The sequence below is a fragment of the Medicago sativa genome, chromosome 1 (assembly GCF_051527215.1).
Source record: "Medicago sativa cultivar Bolivia chromosome 1, Bolivia_mono, whole genome shotgun sequence".
Taxonomy (NCBI): domain Eukaryota; kingdom Viridiplantae; phylum Streptophyta; class Magnoliopsida; order Fabales; family Fabaceae; genus Medicago; species Medicago sativa.
This window is the reverse complement of record NC_140749.1, coordinates 21,833,784-21,855,375: the sequence shown is the minus strand read 5'-3', so window position 1 is coordinate 21,855,375 and position 21,592 is coordinate 21,833,784. Positions and strand designations below refer to the sequence as shown.

Sequence of the window (21,592 nt, the reverse complement as noted above, 5' to 3'; positions counted from 1 at the left end):
TCAACACTTGAATCTTCGACTCAAGTTTTGGAGCTAATACGGAGCATGTGAAGTAGTTGTTTTGTCACATTTTTCCTTTGGATTTTGAGTTCATTTGCATATTTTATCATAGAGTACAATGTTGTTAAGTTTGGTCCTTAATTTTGTTATTTCAATGATATTGGTTGTTATGGTTAGTTCGTGATTTTGCATAAAACACAAATAACTTACGAAATATGGTTAGTTCGTCGATTTTGCATAAAACACAAATAACTTACGAAATAAATGCCATTAAGCATAACTCAGTTAGTAGCTGCAATGACAATATTAAGCATAACTTCGAACTCAAGACTCTCCACTTTTTCATATTTAAAATGTATGAGCCCCGACGACTAGGCTACTTGACAAAAAAACTAATGAAATAACTTATCAACGCGAAAAATGAACTTTGTATGCAATTTTTTAAGAGAATTTATTATCTGTACCCTCTTCACTTGCCATGCGCCATCTGATTTGATGAAAATACCCCTTAAATGAATTTTATAATCCAAAGCTTTTTTGCATGATTTTTGGATTATATAATCGGAATCCTCTAAAAAGTCCGAAAACAATGGAAAGTTGCCTTGATTAATCCAAATATTGTTTTGACACGATTTGGAAAATAAAATCTGATAAAGTTCTTGTCATAAAAATAAAATAAAAGAAAAGCAAAACTATTTGTCAAAAAAATGAAAGTGAAGAGTAGGATTTTTAAAACCTAGATCAAATTCAAATCAACATTTGAAAAAGGAGGAATCCAATTCCACAAAATAAAACCTGGATATAAACCCCTTTACAGATTATATGAGAACAAACCGCTTGAAGCTAGTAGAATCACTTGAATATATGAGAACAACCCGCTTGAAGCCCCCAAACAAAAATAGTTATTCCAACAATTCTTCAAACGGTAAGGAATTATATCAAGATTCTTAAAAGCATGAACGATGCTGGTAGAATCACTCTCCAACCAAAGATATACCCCCAAGGATCTTATCTAGTTATACCCCTAAAAAAATTCAGACTTCAAACCGTTACGTAAATATAACTCAAATGGTAAAATATTATAGGGACGTTTTATTTGTTGGGGCCCAAACTTAAACACACATGAATTTGTTTTTTTTTTTTAGCATTAAGCATGTTTGAATTTCATAGCTAAACTCTTTTGGAAAAAAATTTAGACTTAAAATTCTTCCATATTTTAATGTACACTATACGTCATTCATATATCAATTAGTACAAACAACCATCACAATACTACAATACTAAGCTATCTTAAATGGATACAAAAACATGAAAATTCAACTTTTTAAGTACGTGATGAATTTTTCCACTAGATTTCTTATAGAAAAGCTTATCCTCCTTTCTAAACATGAAATTATGATTCAAATTAAACTATGGAGAATGCTAACTAGTAGCCCGGAGGCATTGGTTAAGTAACCAAAACAAATAGGTTTTTATAAGAAAAAGTAAGGGAAATGTTAACTTGTGCCCTTGAGGCATAAGTTAAGAAGGCAAATGTAGAAATTTTTTCTTGTAACTTGTGCATTCAATGTCTTGAAAGTTACAAAAGTTATACTTTCAATATAAAATTTATGTTTAATTTATATTTTAAGATCCTTAACTTGTGCCCTAAGGGCACAAGTTAACATGACCCAAAAAGTAATGAACATTCTTTAAGAAGATAAATTATGTTTATTGCAAGAAAAAGAAGACATTAAATTAAGTATGTAACATCCTAACGCATAATTAATAGTCTCTTGGTCTATGTTGTATGCCTACATTTTGATCTAGAAATTTCAAATGTCATGCATCTGGGGAGAGTAGTGAGCACACTTGGTGGTTTTACCAATAAATGTTCTATAAAAAATAGACTCCTGGTTTTTAATGGCAATTGAGATCACGATCAAACACAAATTTGCAATTGAGATTACAAATTGCGGTAAATTTTGAAAAAAAAAAAAAGAAGACCCATGTGGTTGAAATCAATGCTGCAATGCGGCAATGCCAATACTGAGATTTCAAAGTTTGCAATATTACAATTACATATATTATGGACCACACTTTAAAACCATATGACTCAAGAAATTCCACATTAATTCATAAATTGAACCCAAATCTCATAGCATAATAAAAGAACAAGTCAAGATTTAAGAGTCATTACTCTTAACTATCTTTTCACCAATAACTAAAAAAACAAAAACTTTAAGCATCCAATTGATCCAATTGTACCCAACAAACATATCTAAGTAAAGATATGGCAAATAAATTAGAAGAAAAAAAGCCACACAACAATTTTCAAAGTAACACAAAGCTTTTTCCAATGTCGGTTTTCCTTAGCATGACCTGGAGGATCCTGTTATATGCATAATAAATTAGAGAAACCACACAAGACTAGAAACTAATTTCTAGCACTACTTGTTGCTTTACAATGCAACAAATATAACATAAACACTCCAACTAGATATTGCAACTTGATTCATATCCTTTTTTTTTTGACAATCTTGATTCATATCCTAATAATTTATAATAGTAGTTTCAAAATCATATTATTGTAATTATTATACGAGGATATCAATTAGGATTTTAAAATCAACAACAACAATAACAATAACAATAATAATAATAATAATAATAATAATAATCTATACTATATATAAAGAAAAAAGCCTCTTTTGGGGAGATTTTGAGCTGACTTTTTTGTTATTTCAATTATATCCTTAAACAAATTTTCGTATAATAATGTTATATTGTTCGTGATTTTACAAAAGATAAGATTTTTTTTTTATATTTGTTATATTATTGTTGTCATTGAAAAAAGATAAATATTTGTTGAGTTTGTTACATTTGAAAGTCACAAATATCTATACTTTTTTTACAAAAGATATCTATACTTATAGTTTTAATCTATATTAAAAAAATTATGAGTAAAATACCGTTGATAATCTACACGCGTTAGCACAATAAAAAGAGCGGAAAAACAGGCATTCAAGTGCCCATCTTTCCGTAGTAGTAGTAGTAGTAATAATAATAATAATAATAATAATAATAATAATAATCTTATTTACTAAAGCTTAACCCGTAAAGCTAACCCTAAACCTAATTTTTTCCCCCCATTTTTTCATCCACTTTTCTAAACCATTGGATCTTGCGCATTTAGGCGCCATTCAATTTTAGCCATTGATCATATTATATTTATCTCTTCTATTTTCCGAAACAACTATTTCGTATTTATCTCTTCTATTTTCCGAAACAACTATTTCATATTTATCTCTAATTATAATTTTGGTCATATCCGAAATTTGTTATCAATTCACTTAAATCCGAAATTTGTTTTCCTATAGTTTTGGCCATCCGAATCCTTATTTATTAATTAACCTAGCAAATTTCCCTTTCAAAAAAAAAAATTAACCTAACAAATTTCATTCGTATCCTCCTTTTTTTTTTGAAACAAATATTTTCTACACTTTTACGATTGCAATTTAACATAACAAATTCCATCTAAAAAAATGCATCGCACAAATTTTATTCTTATCCTCGCCTTTTTTTTTATGAAGCAAATATTTTGGTTATATATACGAAGCCCTAAACCTGTTTCTCTCGATAAAAATAAACCCTAAACCGTGGTAAATGCTTAATCCGTAAAGCTAACCCTAAACCTAATTTTTTCCCCCCATTTTTTCATCCACTTTTCTAAGCCATTGGATCTTGCGCATTTAGGCGCCATTCAATTTTAGCCATTGATCATATTATATTTATCTCTTCTATTTTCCAAAACAACTATTTCGTATTTATCTCTTCTATTTTCCGAAACAACTATTTCATATTTATCTCTAATTATAATTTTGGTCATATCCGAAATTTGTTATCAATTCACTTAAATCCGAAATTTGTTTTCCTATAGTTTTGGCCATCCGAATCCTTATTTATTAATTAACCTAACGAATTTCCCTTTCAAAAAAAAAAAAAATTAACCTAACAAATTTCATTCGTATCCTCCTTTTTTTTTTTTTTGAAACAAATATTTTCTACACTTTTACGATTGCAATTTAACATAACAAATTCCATCTAAAAAAATGCATCGCACAAATTTTATTCTTATCCTCGCCTTTTTTTTATGAAGCAAATATTTTGGTTATATATACGAAGCCCTAAACCTGTTTCTCTTGATAAAAATAAACCCTAAACCGTGGTAAATGCTTAATCCGTAAAGCTAACCCTAAACCTAATTTTTCCCCCCATTTTTTCATCCACTTTACTAAGAACACAAAGGTGTTGTTTGTTACTTCTTTCTTTCATACGGTATAACTATAAATACACATGACCATGGCTGTGAATGTCACCTTCATCCTTGAATTTTCTTATCCATGAAAAAGAAGAAGAAATGGTAGGTGAGAAAGCATGAGTGTGGCCTAATAAATTCTTTCTAAAGAGGACCATAGTTTTTTTTTTCTTTTGATAATAAGTGGTTTGTTGTTGTTCATGTTGTAAGATGTTGAACTGCTCACATCGTTGTTTGTGTTTTAGATGAAGATTGTCACGTGCGCCCCTTCCCATTATCTTTTTCTTTTTTGTTTCTTTAATTATAATATACACATGTGGCTTTTTCTTTTAAATTTAATTGAAAAATGATGCATGTGGCGTCCAACTCACTTAAGTGATGAGCCACGTGGGCGTTGATAGAGTCAAGATTAAGGGGACCTTAAAGTTGAAAAAAAAAGGGTAAACTTAGGGGGTTAAAAAGTGGTTTTTTTAATAGGGGACCAAAATTGCAACTATGATAAAGTTAGGGGCCAAAAGTGCGTTTAAGTCTTTTAAATAAGATTTGGGTAGAAGAAAATCCAAAAGAAATTTGGGATCCATTTCCAATTAATATAATCCTTCTTTTATTTTTCAAAAAAAATATATAAAATCAATTCAATCAAACTCAATTTTGGTCACCGCATAATCAAACACATGCATAGTAGCTTCTAAAATTGTTTAGTTTAAGTCGATTCTCCAACATGGGTATAATCCGTTGTCGCCCTTTATCATATTTATATTCATGATTTCATATTACTATGATATTTAACTATTGTTATTGTCACACTAAATATCGTATAAGAAATTTTCCATTTTCTTAACCATTAATTAAAATAATATTTAAACGAATTTAAAAAACACGGTAATAAAATATAGTATATATAGACATAATTATATTTTTAATTTTTAATTTATTTACATACTTTATATTTAACTTATTACAATTTATAGTTTCTTTATCTATATCTAATGAAATTTTATGTTTATAAATAAATATGTTTAGTTCCTATAAAATCACGACATTTTTAAGTTTACTCTGGAATTTTAAACGGTTACGTGACTATTCATTTGTTTGCTAACAAATCTGTGTGCTGGTATTCTCCTAATATAATTTTTGGTATACTTTTTTTAATTTTATAATTGAAACTATGGTTCCCTTACTAAATTAGTTACTAATCAATCAATGTATGGTAACTGATCTGTTCGGTGAGGAATCGATGGAGGCAACAGTGGTGAAAAGTGTTCTGATACAGTAGCGATGAGTCTTTATGGTGGAATGGAAGGTGCATGCAGGCACGTTAGCTCTACGAGACTAAAGTCAGTAGAGAAACAAATACAATTAATAACTCCGACGATGGATCTGTTGTTGAGCTTAGTGTGGATTGTGCTGCGCCAAACAATTCAAATGTTCAGATGGTAATTATTACATTAATCTTTCATGAGTCCGTAAAGGTTTAATCCGTAACACAATTGATCAAATTGTTTGCCGCCAATGTCTGCAGGATGTACCAGAGGCTGAGGACTCATGCAGCAATACATGTGTGATTGACACACCAACCACCAAAACAGGTGCTAAGAGGTCCTCTAATAGCATTGACTATGTGGCTGTTGATGATGATGAAGCTGGCCAGACGTCGGCCACAAAACCTACCAGAGTTGTTCGTGTCAAAATTGAGCACAAGGACGACAAAGATGTTTAGCTTGCTCGAATGCTAGAGCAGTTTGCTTTGTTATCGAATTCCTTCAATCTGCATAAATCAGACATTAAATAATCTGTGTTTTTTCCTTTTGTTTTTTACAGTTTGGTTTTTAATTTTCTTCAAGTTGCTGTGTCGGCTATATTTACTTAGCTAAGGAAACTTTTTCCAGTCCACCTAAATAAATTTATTCATTGTCATATGTATTAATTCAACAATTTATTATCATTGTCTTTTATTAGCGCTTCAACCTCTAAATGTACGAAATTTATTTTTAGATTTACCTCCGGAAGGTGTTAATATTTTTCTGAATGTTAGATAGTCATTCACCAAGTTGGTATGCTTGATGAAGAAAACCCAATACTGATTTGGCTTGAGTAACTAGATCCCACGCATTCACATGTTAAATTAAAAGTACAGATTGATAAAACCAAGTTAGTATGCTTGCCTTTGCTTAGTATGTGTTTAAGCGAAGGAACATTTTATAATGTTTTAAACAAGTATGTAACAGATCATTAAAAAATTTAAAATTTTAAGCATAATTAAATAAATTTTAATTTAATAGGGACTAAACTACGTGCTGAAATTTTTTATAGAAACCAAAATCTATCAAAAAAATTTACGAGGACTAAAAACTAAAATTGATATATTTATAGGGACTAAAAACTTTATTAATTATTCGTTTTATTATGTATCAAATTATTCCGGCCCGTGAGACCCGTGCGTTGCACGGGTCGGCGTTCTAGTAATAATAATAATAATATAACAACACATCTAGTTATATGTCTTTTCTAACGGAAATTTAGTTATATCCTAATAATACACCAAGTTATAAATAAGGGTCATACCTTCAGCCGAAGATGGAAGAAACACCCTTACGAGGCCCCTTGGAGTAGCCTTTTTTCCACACGTAGGACATATACGCCGAGCCTTCATTGCAACTTTGATACATATTTTGCAAAAAATATGGCCACATCTTGTTGTCATTTCTTCCATGAAAGGACCCATACATAGTGGGCACTTTAAGTGACACACTTTTGGAGGTTCAGGTGTCTGAATCTCATACTCAGGGGTTTCCTCCTGAATTACAAGTGTCTTTCAGACATTTTCAACCTGCATGAAAATATTCAAGTTAAAAATATAAACTCCAACAAACATTTACAATAAAAGTAAGTTCTTTACATATTTGATTAGGTAGTTAAGACACACATCAATATAACTGATAAAATACACATTTTAATATAGGTCACCCCACCATCCTATTATTATTAATTGTTTTGATATTTAAGGATTTCACACAAGAATTAATAATTACTTTAATATTTTTTATTTTGTGAAAAATCATGTAATTTCTCCATATATCATTTATCTCTCACATTGAATTTTGTTTCATTTATTTCACGATAACTACTACTACTCAATGTATTGAATGGTTTAGCATGTAATGAGAAAAAACAAAATTTAATATTTTTATTAATTCATGAAATGATAAACAAAATGAGACAAATTATTTTGCAAAAACAACATTTTAATTGAAATATCAAATGCATTCAATCTCATGCACATGGAGAGAGAGAGATTATTACCACCTCACTTTCTTTCAAATTTATATAAATATCATCTATTGGTTGGAGCAATGGATATTCGTGCATGACATGAGTTAGAATGGCTTGAACTTCTGCAATAATCATGAATCAGATATTTGTTAAAGGAAAATAATATTAATCGGCATATAAAAACACATAACATAATTTATTATATGTATGTTTGCTGTTAAGAAAATTTATTGATCATACACTCATATAAAACTTCAATAAACAAGAATTACAAAAAGTTTTCATCCATATTACAACAATTTGGGACACAAGTTTTTTCCCTATATGATTTTAGAAACACCTATAGCAAGAAATGATATTTGTTTCTATAATTTTGATTTGTCAAATTTAAACTAGGATAGATAATAGATGAGTTAAAGATTGAATGACACTTACTAAACACTTATTATTATTTTTGAAGAAACTAAATTAGCCCACCTAAATTGGCACCAGAGAGAAACGAACCCGAGACCTCGAGGAGGAGCGCACTCTCAGGTCCCAAGTCAAACACTTATTATTATTATTATTATTATTATTATTATTATTATTATTATTATTATTATTATTATTATTATTATTATTATTATTATTATTATTATTATTATTATTATTATTATTAGTGGAAGGACAGACATTAACATGCTCGTCTATCCGTATATCTAATGAGCTTAATCATATATAAAAAATATATCAATATTGACATATATTACGATCAATTTTATTTTTGGCGCATATATCAATAATGATGATTTATCCAATTTGACAAAGTTGAAGAAGATTCTCAATGTTTTATGCCATTGTCATGGTAGTAGATGATAGATACTCTCGATGTCATGGTTTGACTAAGAAATACATGAGAAAGATTATCTTAGTAATAATTTGTGGGAGACTTTTAGGATGATTGTTGAGATGGTAAGAAAATAAATAAATACGAGTGTCTGCTGGATTAACTTAATTGTGATGCGACCGTTGGAGTTTATTTGGATATTTTGTTGTTGCTTCATCTACTTTTAGTTTGGTTTGGTATGGTTCATTTTGATTCATATTGGTTCATTAATTTGACTTGGTTTAGTTTCGTTTGGTTTAGTTTGGTTGAATTTGAATTAATTTAGCTTAGTTTAGTTTGATTTGGTTGTTTGGTGAGTCAAGATAGTGCTCACAATTTGTATGTTTGATAGGTGATTCAAGATGGTGCTCACATTTTGTTTGTGAAGCACCATATTATGTTGTTTCTTTTGGTTGTTTGGTGAGTCAAGATAGTGTTCACTATTTAATTGTTTGTTTGTTTGGTGAGTCAAGATAGTGCTCACAATTTGTTTGTGAAGCATCTTTCTACGGTGTTTCTTTTGGATAGTTTGACGAATTAAGATAATACTCATAATTTGTTTATGAAGTGTTCTCATTGTATACATATTTGGATCTTTTGGTTGCTTCTCCTATATTGGCTCTTTTGTTTGAGCTGGATTTCGTTTGATATGGTTTCATCACTTTGACTGCTGCTTCTTTGGTTGCTCATCTCTATTGGCTTTGCTATTAGTCGGTTTAGTTTATTTTCTGGGTTAATTTTGTAACAAACATAAATCTTAGTAAAATTTAGCTTGATGGGTAGTATTTTGAGTTTATATTAATGAGTATGTTTTTCTTTTTATGTTAACTCTCAATGTTTTCCGTTATTGCATCGTGAATTTGACGAGAGGTGTTAGATAATAAGTTATTGGACGCAATCCCTTAAGATTTCTAAGGTAGTGGTATAGTCCATTATGTTTTACTATATATTTGCTTGTAATATTTATTATGTTATTTCATTGTAATATAATAATATTATTGAATTCCTAACGGTCTTTTAACAGGTTGACATGATATATTATACCTCAGTGCAATACACGAGAAAAAGTTTGAAATGGTGAACAATAGGTTTTTTTTTTTTTTTAAAATTCGTTTTCTTATAAGGTTGTTTTTGGAATTGAATTTGGTTGATTTTTTTTTTTGTTGAATATGAATTTTACAAGGTTCTAGCTAAGTCAATATGTGAGTCACACATATTGGATTCTATGCTCACAAGATTTGTTGGATGAAAGAAACTCAGTTTCTTTATAGGCCTTGCTTGGGGGAAATTTCTAATTATCATTATTCTATAATGGTTAGATATAGTTCTCTAAAGTGGTGGCGTGTAGTTGGTGTGGACAATCTTTTTCTTGGGGGTCTTATTTTTATAGAAAAATAGAAGGTGTTAAAAGGGGGGATCTTGGAAAGTGTATGGATTGAAGAGTAAATTGCTTGTGGAGGATATCAAAGAGGCCAATCTTAAAAGTGATTCTTTGGTTTATCTCTTGTAAAACAAAGAGAATAGCTAACAACCAAAATACAACTTCTCATATTTTTGTGAGTTATTGAAGAGTAAGAATTTTCCAACATTTCAAATCTTGGGAAAGGTTAATAACCAAAGAAAATAGTTTATATTGAGAAAGGTGGCCTTTATCATTTATGTGCAAAAGTTACCATTTACGCGCAATTTTTTTTATGAAGTAGTGATGACAAACAAATTAGTAGACCTACAGTTAAAACTCTATAAATTAATAATGTCAGGACCGGAGAAATTTATTAATTTAGAGAGTTATTAATTTATCGATAAATTAATAATTATTAATTTAAAGAGTTTTTAAGTAATTATACTGTACATACCAAACAAAAAGGCAAATTAGTCTATGCCTCTTAGAATTACGTTGCAGCGAACCTTATGACTCAACGTAAATTAGTAACTCCTGTGTTCATATGCATTGGAAATCAATAATGACTTTTGAAGTACAGTAAATGTAAACAAGAGGAACAAATGTGTTCAATGTATTCTTAATATATTTTTTTCAGTTTCTATGAATTATTAATTTATGATTTTTTTGGGACCGAAAATTATAAAGGGATCTCCCGAAAAATTATTATCTTATTATTTTATCGAGTTTTTCAATTTTTTACATTGGCCCAAATCGGGACAGGACAAATTTATTATTTTAGAGAGTTTATTAATTTACCGAGTATTAAATTAAAGAGTTTCTACTGTAGTTGAAAATCAACGGGTAAGGAATGTCTTCTTTTCAGATGATTTTGAGTAGGCATATTGCTAGGAGAATAGAGGGTTTTTGGTAGAGGATTTGGGCTTATTAATTATGGGAGGAACGTCTCTTCATGAATTCAATAAATCTAGAGTTTCTAATACTAATTTAGTAGTCTTTCAATTTCAATTTGATGGAAACATAATTTGTTGGTCTGATAGGGTTGTCTTGAAACTTTAATGGTTGCTACTCTCATGGTCTCTAGTTCAATTCTCTGTAATAACAATTTTAGTGGACTAAGTTGGCTTCTTAAAAAAAAATTCTTTGGTTGTTTAAGTTGAGTTATGTGCTTCGAGTGAGTTTTAAAAATGTATGATATTGAAGATCAATATGGCTCTCTCATATATTCTTAGATTTAGATGTGGATTTCAATTGAGGTAAGATGTGGGCATTACAATTCATACATCTTGGTCCACTTTTTTATGTGAATTCTTGAAAAGATCTATTCTGCAACTAATGTGAGGTATTCTTCATTTTTTTTTTGTTGACAAATGTGAGGTATTCTTCATGATAAAAGTTATTGACATATGCACACATAGTGGTGATGGTTTGACGGCGAAGCCTTCATTTTTATTTTATTTTTTATATTAGTCTCTTCAAAAAGTAGAGGTGGTATCTTTTGATTGATAAAAGTTATTGTGAAATAATGTGTTGGTTTCCAAATATGGGAGTGGGTGAATCTTTCTAGGAATCTAGGTAGAATGAAATCTTTCTTTTCAACGTCGATTTGATGAAAGCATATATTTAGGCTTCGAGGTGGATTGGTTTGTGGGGTGAATAAATAATAATATGAAAATGTTATTTTACTTCCTTTTAGTATAAAGTGTGAATGAGATCTACAAAATTTCACATTAATTGTTGGGTTGCAAAATTTGAATTTGGGTTGGATTGTTTCGAAGTAGAACTTTTTATGGTGGAAAAGTTTCTTTAAGAGTTTTAGACTGGATGCATGTACTACTCCCCAATCATTTGAGGCATACAAATGATATTTTGGAGGAAAATATTGAATGCATGTTCTCTATTTGATGAGTTTCTTGTTTCTTATATAAAATTCTTCCTCCATTGGGGTTTTCAATTGGAAAACACTCGATTGTTGGGAAAATAATGGATAAGTTATATTTATTCAAGGGTTGTAGCCTATTTTTTTCTTCTTTTTAGAATAGGCTCTCTTTTATTTTATGTCCTTGAAAGACTCAAAACTAAACTTCACCTATCTTCTATATGTGATTTCTCTTTTACCAAGTTCTATATGTACAATGTGTGGATGGTTAGAGATTCTTAAATGTTCTTGGTGATGTCTTTCACCTTTTTTTTAAGGTATTTGTGCCTTTTAAATTTAGGACAGGGGGTGGAGTTTTGTCTTGATTTGACATTCGATCTTTTGACCTTTGTTTTCTATTCATTTGTGTAGGTGAGTTTTTAGATAAGGAAGTTAAAGAATTTGCCTTGATGTGCCTTGATGTTATGACCATTTGGGATTGAGGAAGGCTTACACTTTTTTGCTAAATTTACTTAGGATCTCATTAAGTGTTCAAAATGACAATGAGTTTTGGCAAGACTGAAGCATAATTATTGTCTTTATGAGGAGAGTTATAATAAATGTATTTTAAAAAATAATCACTTTCTTTTCTTATGGTTGGGAGAGATGTTATTTATATTTCTTGCTTTGTTTTTCATGCAAATGTAACTGGTTTGAAGTTTAATAATTTCAATATATAAAGTTGAATATAAATCATCTAATTAATGTGATGAGACGATCAAATTCTCAAGGATTGCTCGATTCCATGAAGTTAATGTCTCGTTGCCATAAACCTAACCATTCATATTTCTACTTAAGGTAAAAAAACAAGAATATATTGTTATTTGAGAGGTGTTAACTATGGTACAATTTGACTTCGTAACTTGGTTAAATCCCACCTAAGAAAGTTGTTAAATAGTTATTAGTGCTACAATTACTAATGATAATTGAATTTGATTTACGACTAACATCAATTGTTGCCTCTGTCCTCCTTCCTAATACCATCCACACCCTCGCAACTGTCTTCCTTCCTCCCACCGTCCAAACCCTCGCCGACAAGATGTATCTTGGGACTCTGGTGGTGTGTGAGCACCACATCATACCTCCCTTTAGAGATGTAAATAAACCGCCGAGATTGGATCGATGAATTCAAATCACCTCACCGTTGGTTCATAATTTTTTTCTTGTCGTCATCACCTACCCTTCTATGGCGGTGGTTGTTCTCTAAGACCCTCTCCCTTTTCGGTGGTCCAAGCCCTAACTCATTCTCCCAACCTCTTGGTGTCATCTTCCTCATGATTGTTGCCGTTCTAGAAGGTGTGAAAAGGGTTGGGTATGCAGTGATGCAATCAAATCTTTTTGGATATTGATGGTTAGTGGTGGTTCTGCGATCTCTCTTCTGATACTTGGTAGTGCCTCATCCGTGTAGGAAGGTGGGGTGACTTGTGTCAGTGCTACTTTTTGGTAATGCTGACTGCTCATTTGGTAATGTCGTCAGTGCTAGTAATTATGCTTGCTCCTATCCCAAAATTCTATGATTATTCATAAGATATGTTGAGTTATGCAGGTTTCCAGGGATAAGGCTTCGCGTCGGTGTTGTTTGAATATACGTCTCAGTCCATGCAACTTCTTTAATATCCTTGTTGTTCGTATGAATGGAAATGGACTAAATGCGCTCGAAAAAGTCGGTATTGCTTGTTGTCGTCACTGCAAAAGTTTTTGATTTTGTCACTTTATGTGTAGACGTCTATGATTAGTGCTTGTTAGGATAAACTGGAGGTTAAACAAACTTGTGTGGTTTAAAATGTTTGTAATGTCCATTTGGGTTGGCCTACATTTATGTGTGGAGTTACTAGGTTAGGTCTCATCCCCGCGCCCCCCACCCCACCCAAAAAAAAAAAAATTAGTCTGGATTTAAATGAGTTCAATATATAAAGTTGAATGTAAATCATCTAATCAATGTGATGAAACTGTCAAATTCTCAAGGATTGCTCGATTCCATTAAGTTTATTTCCCAATGTCGATATTGTATTAATGCCAAACGCATCATCGACGACTTTAGATTGCCTCACCGGTGGTTCCTATTGTTTTCTCGTTGTTGTCGCCCACCCTTCTATGTCGGTGGTTGATCTCCTTGGCATCGTATTCCTCATGATTGTCAATGTTCTACATGGTGTGCAAAGGTTTAGGTATGCGGTGATGCATCTAGATATTTCTCTATTTGGATGGTTGGTGGTGGTTTTACGATCTCTATTATGGTTTTCAGTACTACCTCGTCCGTGTTGGAAGGTGGGGGCGTCAGTACTACTGATTATGCGAGTTCCTGTCTTGAAATTCTCTGATTGTTTTTCAGATCTGTTGAGTTATGCAGATATTCAAGGATAAGGTTCCGCGTTGGTTTTATTTAAATACCCGTCTATGTCCTTATGATTGCTTTAATATTCTTGTCATTCTTATGATTCAAAAGGGACTGATAGGGCTTGAAAAATTCAGTATTGCTTTTTGCCGTCACTAGAGGGAGTTGCTGGTTCTTTGAATGTTTTTGTGTTAACGGTCGATCCATACCCAAGTGTGAAAACCTTTGATTAGTGTTTGTTAGGATAAGCCAGAGGTTGGACCAACATGCGTGGATTAAAATGTTTGTAAGGTCCATTTAGGTTGATCGAACATTTGGCAAGGTATTAGGGTCCGCAAGGTGTGTCAACTTAGTTTGGAAACTTCTATTTTCTTTAATGTTATTATGCTCTTAATTTACCAAAAAAATAAAATAAAAATTAATGATAATTTTCCTTTCCCTATTTTTTTTCTTCTAATGACAAAACAATGATAATCTTTATATCAAAATTAAACACAAAATTTGAACGACAAAAACATATTATTAGCTTTGAAAAGTAATACTAACACAATTTTTTATATCACAAAAATGTACATGTGTTTGTCTAGATTTAGATCAAATTTACATGTTGTCTTGTTTATATTAAAAACCGTAGGGAGTAAGATATTACCCATATTTATGTCATCTCTAGTCCTCTGACGAGTTCTCCTTGCATTTGCCACCGCCTAGGATGAAGAAAAACAAAATCACAAAAAATATTTTATTTGGCAAACGATTTGTAGAAGTAGTAATGCTAAAGAGCAATGCTAAGGACAATCACTTTAACACTCTCCATTAGATACTCTCTCACCTACAGGGGCCACGTGTCCCACAACACACTTTTCTTAAATCCCGGTTACTAGTTTACTGGCTCTCCAAAGTATACTACTCTGCTTCTTTTCTTTGTTTTTTTTTTATTTTATTAAGTGCAAATCGAAGACTTTAACTTTGATAAACTAATTCCAAGCCGAAATGTTTGAGATCTCTGACACCATGGTCAGTATTTTATAGCTAATGTTACTGTTCAAAAACACCAGAAGAAAGAAGGAGGAGGTTGGGATGGGAGGATGTGACTGTTCAAGTATTTCATAGTTGGTTTGGAGTGTTGTAGCTGAGATCTAATATCTCCAAACCGCCTTCATGTGACATTACAGGAAGATGAAGCTCCATACTCACCTTCAACTTTCCAGCACCCAAATTAACAAAAACTAAAAGACAAATCTTTTTTCAAAATTCACAAAGGGCCAAGTGAAATTATTGTTCCAAACAACAAAAGTTTTACAATTTATATAGTAACGATTCACTTCTTCGTGCCTCCAATCAATTCAAACCATTTTCAAGATTTTTTTTTTTTTTTTTTTATAAATAAAAACTATCATCACTCCAATACCAGAAAAAACAAAAGGTCAAGTATTCCCTCTTGCACCGGCAGTGATATCCAAAACTTTGAAACCCACCAACGACAGTATCACAGCACAACTATGAAATGAGCCACCTCCTAAAAGTACGAAATGACAATAAAACTCCTTCAAATGTTATCAATTTAGCGTCTCATTAATTCTTCAAACTGGAACAACAATAGTGAGCTTGCAATGAGGACAGTTGATGAGATGTCAAAGCTAATGGGTAAGGTGTGCAAAGGAAGGGAATTATTAAAAAAAAAAAAGGCTTAAGATGAGCTTCTTTCTTGTGTTGTTATTTCTTCATCGATTTCTTTTACAGCAACAACGGAGATGATTCATTAAGGATTAAGATCCGTTTAGAACAGAACAGTGGGAACAATTTTCGAGATTCTAATAATTAAAAGGAAAACACTAGTCATCTCTTAACCTGTTCAACCGGTTGCCAGTATGTGAGAAAGTGTTGTGGGACACGTGGCCCTGTAGGGGAGAGAGTAGCTAATGGAGAGTGTTAAAGTGACTGTCCTTAGCATTGCTCAATGCTAAAATAACTATTAATTAATAATAAATTAATGAGAATTTTTATTTGATCGTTTATATAGAAATTGTGCATGTGACAATATTAATATAAAAGAACAATTAAGAAAAAAAATGAAAGGATGTAAACCTTAGCAAAATCCCTAGGTGAAGATTCAATGATCATCATCATTTTCCTCTAAATCAATCAAGGGATGAAGTGGTTGAGAGGATCCCTCTCCAAATGATGTCTCCCGAGGAGGAAAAGTCTCATTTCGTCCTAGAATATTCTTCAAATTTTGAGAATTCATATTTCAGTAGTTAAATCCTAAAAATTGAAGAGCACCAAGTAGGTCAATTATGATTCAATCAATGAAATGATATAAATTTAAAAAAAAAATTGAGAGTGATTGAGAAGAGGATATATACAGAACAACAGGGTGAGAAAACATACAGTAAAGTGAGATTTGAGAGAGAAATTGAGAGTGAACAAGAGAGTTCTGGACTCCTAATTTATATTGATTGTGAGAAATGAAGAGAGAAGGAGATATAGGGAAAAAAATATTGTGGACACTAAAGTTAACAAAGAAACTAATACATGTCTATGTGTGATACCCGCATCGAGATACTTGTGCATCAGCCACCCTTTATTTTTTTTTGAACAGACAGCCACCCTTTATTTTTAATTAAAAGTTGTATTATTAATATTATTATTATGGAAATAGTTATTAATTTTAATTATTTATTATTCTTCCATATATCTAAATTAAAATAAACTCATGTTTATTATTTTTATAATTTTATTTACATTAGAGACTTATTTTCTTTTTTGACTAAAGGAAAATATTTATTATTTTCTTTGTTATTTTTTTTAGAAAAAGAAAAGTCTAGAAGCATTATTATTTTTTTAATATTTTTTTGTTAAGTGGTATTTTTATAATTTTATTTACATTAAAGACTTATTTGCTATTGAAGATAAAGGAAAATATTTGCTTTTTTGACGAAAGGAAAATATTTATTATTTTCTTTTTTTTTTTTTTAGAAAAAGAAAAGTTTAGAATCATTATTATTTTTTAATATTTTTTTGTTAAGTGGTTTAGTGGATAGAAATTCATCCTTTTCAAGATGAATAAGTGGGGTGTTTGAGGTTCGAACCCCGACCCTGCATATATTATGATTATTCCTAACAACTGAGATAAAATCACGGAGACAAAATCATTATTATTTACTACCCACATAGTTATCATTTCCTTACATAAAATTAATGTGTATTTTGAGACAAATTTAAATTTTAACATCTTTTTATAAAATTTGTTATCTTTGTTTTGTTGTGATTGGTTTAAGCCTTCCACCCTTGTTTTCTTTTTTAGTAATGTTACATTTAGAATTAAAATTATATTTCGATCTAAATACTTCTTACTTTCCTGAATTAAGTTCAGAGCAACTTCAATAGTCCATTCAAGGAAAAAAAATACAACTTATGAAAACTGTCATATGAAGAGTATTCAATAAGCTTTTAAGAAAAGCAGTTACTGTTTCCTCAACGCAAGTGATTCAAATATAACGAAGAAACTTGCAGATGAAGTTTCTTGGAAGTCAGATGGCACATGACACTCATGCTATATATATATATATATATATATATATATATATATATATATATATATATATATATATATATATATATATATATATAAGGTTAAACAAAAAGAAACAACAAAAGGAGTACTAACCCTTAACTACTTTCTCAAAATTGTAGCACAAGGAGTACTAAGGCTTTTGATACTATAGATAGATTGGACCTTCATAATGCATGTTCTAAAGTGCTTTGGGTTCAATTCTTGTTTCTATAACTTGATTGAGACTATCTATTACTCAGCTATGTTGTCTGTCAGTACAAATGGGAAAGCTACATGCTTTTTTCAACTTGATTGAGGCTTGCAAGCTTTGGTCTTGGAAGGAAGGATAAGACGAATGTTTGCTTCCAGAGAGAGTTTTTTTCCTAGTCATTGTCTGTATACAAATGATATTCTTAGCTTTGGTAAAGGTAGTCTCTTTAATGTTAGAAATATTATGAAATTGTTTGAAGATTATGGAGAATACTCATGGAAGTTGGACTATAAGTGATGGTACTAGAGTTAATTTTTGGAGTGATAAATGGTTGGAAAAAACTTTTGTTGAGCACTGGCAAGTTCCTACAACATTACATTCTTCTCTAGATATAAAAGTGGTTGAGTACATTGTGAATGGGGTTTGAGGTATACCAGATTACTTTTACTACAAAGATATACATTTTGTTGAGAAAATTCATAAAATCTCTCTACCTTTGGAGCATCTTTATGACAAGATAAATTGGACCAATTATGTAGATGAGAATCTCAATAACAAACTAGCTTACAGATTTCTTATTGCTTCTAGTCAGAGATCTCTTAGGCACAAGCTGATTTGGACCACTTTTGTTCCCCCCTCCAGACCTATTATCTACTGGAAGGTAACCTACAACAAACTTCTTACAGTTGCTAATTGAGAACAAGGGGAAGCTTTATAGTATCCATATGTTGTTTTTGTAATAATCATTCTAAAACCTCCAAACATGTTTTCTTCAATTGTCCTGTGACTTTCAAGATATGAGATCGGCTCATCGAAATCATAGATCAACAACTAGATCTATCTAATTGCTCAACCTGATACTGGGAAGAGTTGGCATTGGGAGTAAGTCCTACTTACTGCATTTGCCCAAAAATACTTGGGCAAGTTTGTTTCATTCAACATGGTTCTTGCTAGTTCTTCCAAAGACATGTTATTTCTTTCAACAACACAATTTTGTTGTGGTGTTCTAGGTACCAAGGAGTTATGTGAAATTCCTTGTTCATCACAAAATTCTTCAAAGGATATGCTTTGTGAAATTCTCCACCACGATCACTTCGAATTGAAGCAATCTTCAAGGATTTATCATTTTGAGTGAAAATCAAAAGGAGTATGCATTAGGGGTATATCCTTTATTATTACAATAAGAGCATGTTAGTTTGTTATAAGATATGTTTCTCCTGTAAGTATAGAAGAAATTCATAATATAAGTCTTCTTTGATTTAAAATTATTCGTACCTTTCTTGGTTGAACATTGTTATAAGCATTACTAGATTTGACAGAGATAGTCTTTTGGTTTTGACGAAAATTTTCAAATTTTGAATATCCTAATCCACTTCTATCTTTAGCATATCTTTGACTGCTTAGAGCACTATCCAATCCATTTTGACCTTTTTCATATTTACATATAACTTGGTTTATTTCATCAATTTTGGATTCAAGAGATGCACATTTATTACAAGTTAGAAAATCAATTTTAGTATTTATATTTGATTTAACTTTGTCTAATTAATTTTGCATGCTTTTAGATTCACTTTCTAAAGATTAAATTATTTTCTTTTGCATAGTACATAATCTATAAAGTTTTAGACATTCATCATGCAATTCATTAATTGCATTCTGTAATTCATGATATGAGGCGTTATTATTACTTACCTTTTGATTTTCACTCAAAACAAATGAAGTTTTGATTTGATCTTGATGTTTCCTTATTATTAACAAGTATCTTGGCTTGCCCAAATTGATTGTCTTGTCTTTCTTTAGGAATTTTCTGAATTTTTTTACTTGAAGATTTACGTAGTCTTCTTCTTCCGAACTATCTTCTTGTTGATTTACATTTGACTGTGCCTTCAAGGAAATATATTTATGTTTCTTAATTTGTAACGTATTCATGTTGTTCCAACCGGCTAAGTTCCAACTCATGTTCTTGTAGTTTTCCAAATAGTGTTTCCAGTGAAATTTATGATAGGATTTTCTTTTGTGAAATGGCTATCACCTTTCATTGCCATGCAATTATTAATGATCTAAGAACCTTCAAATTCAAATCATTGTTAGTAAAAGTTTTTCCTAGGTTGGTGAGATGATTGGTTAAATGTGTGAATCTTTTTTGCATATCTAGAATTTTCTCTCCCGGTAACATTCTAAACATTTCATATTCTTGGAAAAGGGTGTTGAGTCTAGATCATTTTACATCTTCGGTTCACCATGGATGGTTTCTACAATATCCCATATTTATTTGATGGTATCCTAAAGAATTCATCCATCCCTATAGAGGACATAAGGATGTTTATGTCCTTCTTGTCATATAGAACCTTTTTGTTATCATCTTCATCCCAAGATATTTCTAGTTTTGGTGAACTTACACCGTTTACAACTGTTGTGGGAATGTGAGGACCATTTTTGACCGCTTTTTAGATTTGTGAAACTTGTGCTTTAAGAACGTTTGCATACGAATTTTCCAAAAATCATAGTACTCACTAAGGATACTTGGTTGACGGTTTAAGTTTGGCCCTTTCACCCAAAAACGGTTTTACGGAAGCCATCATCTCAAATCAACTGAGTAAGTTACCTTAACTCTTGCTCTGGTTCCAACTGTAATTCCTAAAGGCCACATGGGGGGGGGGGATGGGATTAAGGTTGCAGAATTTTTGTGAGTTTATAAAAACTTGTGCTACATATAGTTAAATTAAAATCAAAAGTAAAATATGTGTAAGTACGTAGATTTACTCTTTATCTTTCTCGTTATGACAAACCCTTAACTCAAAAATGGCACGCCCACACAACCAATTATTGGAAAATATTTACATAAACCAAATCGATGACTATAAAGAAAAACAATAAATTCTTGTCAAAAAGAAAAGCAACAAGTTCTTGTCATAAAAAGAAAAGTAAAACTATTTGTCAAAAATAAGCAATAAGTAGGAAGTAAATTTCTATTTCTAAAACAACATTTGAAAAGGGAGGAATCAAATTCCATGAAATAAAAACCCGGATATAAATCTCTTAAAATATAAATACCATAATGGTATGTATTACACAAAATATTTTACCTTCAAGGATATTTTTTTACTCGATAAACCAAAAGATAGGAAAGACATCAAGAAGGATCAAAGACATCCCAATTAGATTGTCTCCTCTTTTCTATGCCACATACTCAATATATATTATTAAAAAAAGGAACGGGAGGGTGCTGGAGAGGTGGGAGGGGACCAATACCCTTATAAGGCTAAAAAATATCATAAAGAAAACGATAATTATGCAATCAATTACGATCTCGAGAGGAGATTTACAACGAAGAAGATATTTTTTTTTTGTTACAATGCTAAATGGAAGAAGCAAGAAAGCAAGAACAAAAAAAGCTAACAGCTTAGATTTGCGACTTTCCTAACTTTTAGGAAGTTTTAATAAAAGTAAAAAAAAGTTGTGTATCTAAATAGGCATAGCCGGTTAGCATGTAAAAGACTTTTAAAAAAGCGATGGTGTGGAGTGTGGACCAATGTTTACGCAAGTGTTCAAAAGCTTTTGACAGAATGTGTGTTCATATCATTGCGCAATATTGTAGAGACATTTGATTTGTTGGGGTCTAATTTTTAACGCATAATAATTTATGTTTTAGTATTAAACATTTGATATTTTAAAAACAATGCAATAAGCATATGTGAGTTTCATAGCTAAATTCTTTCTCCGAAAGAGTTAGACTTG

The 21,592-nt window shown here is 31.0% G+C and overlaps 2 long non-coding RNA genes across 2 annotated transcripts; one reads left to right on the top strand and one right to left on the bottom strand.

The window, feature by feature from the left end:
* Window positions 1-4,660: 4,660 nt before the first annotated feature.
* LOC146953612 (uncharacterized) lies at window positions 4,661-6,200 on the top strand. The gene is made up of 2 exons (XR_015029016.1): window positions 4,661-5,733; window positions 5,820-6,200. It is a non-coding gene; the product is annotated as an uncharacterized LOC146953612 (long non-coding RNA).
* A 763-nt stretch (window positions 6,201-6,963) lies between these two features.
* On the bottom strand, window positions 6,964-16,608 carry LOC146953611 (uncharacterized). The gene is made up of 5 exons (XR_015029117.1): window positions 16,479-16,608; window positions 16,176-16,352; window positions 14,740-14,794; window positions 7,601-7,692; window positions 6,964-7,127 (listed from the first exon to the last, which is right to left on the bottom strand). It is a non-coding gene; the product is annotated as an uncharacterized LOC146953611 (long non-coding RNA).
* Window positions 16,609-21,592: the final 4,984 nt, after the last annotated feature.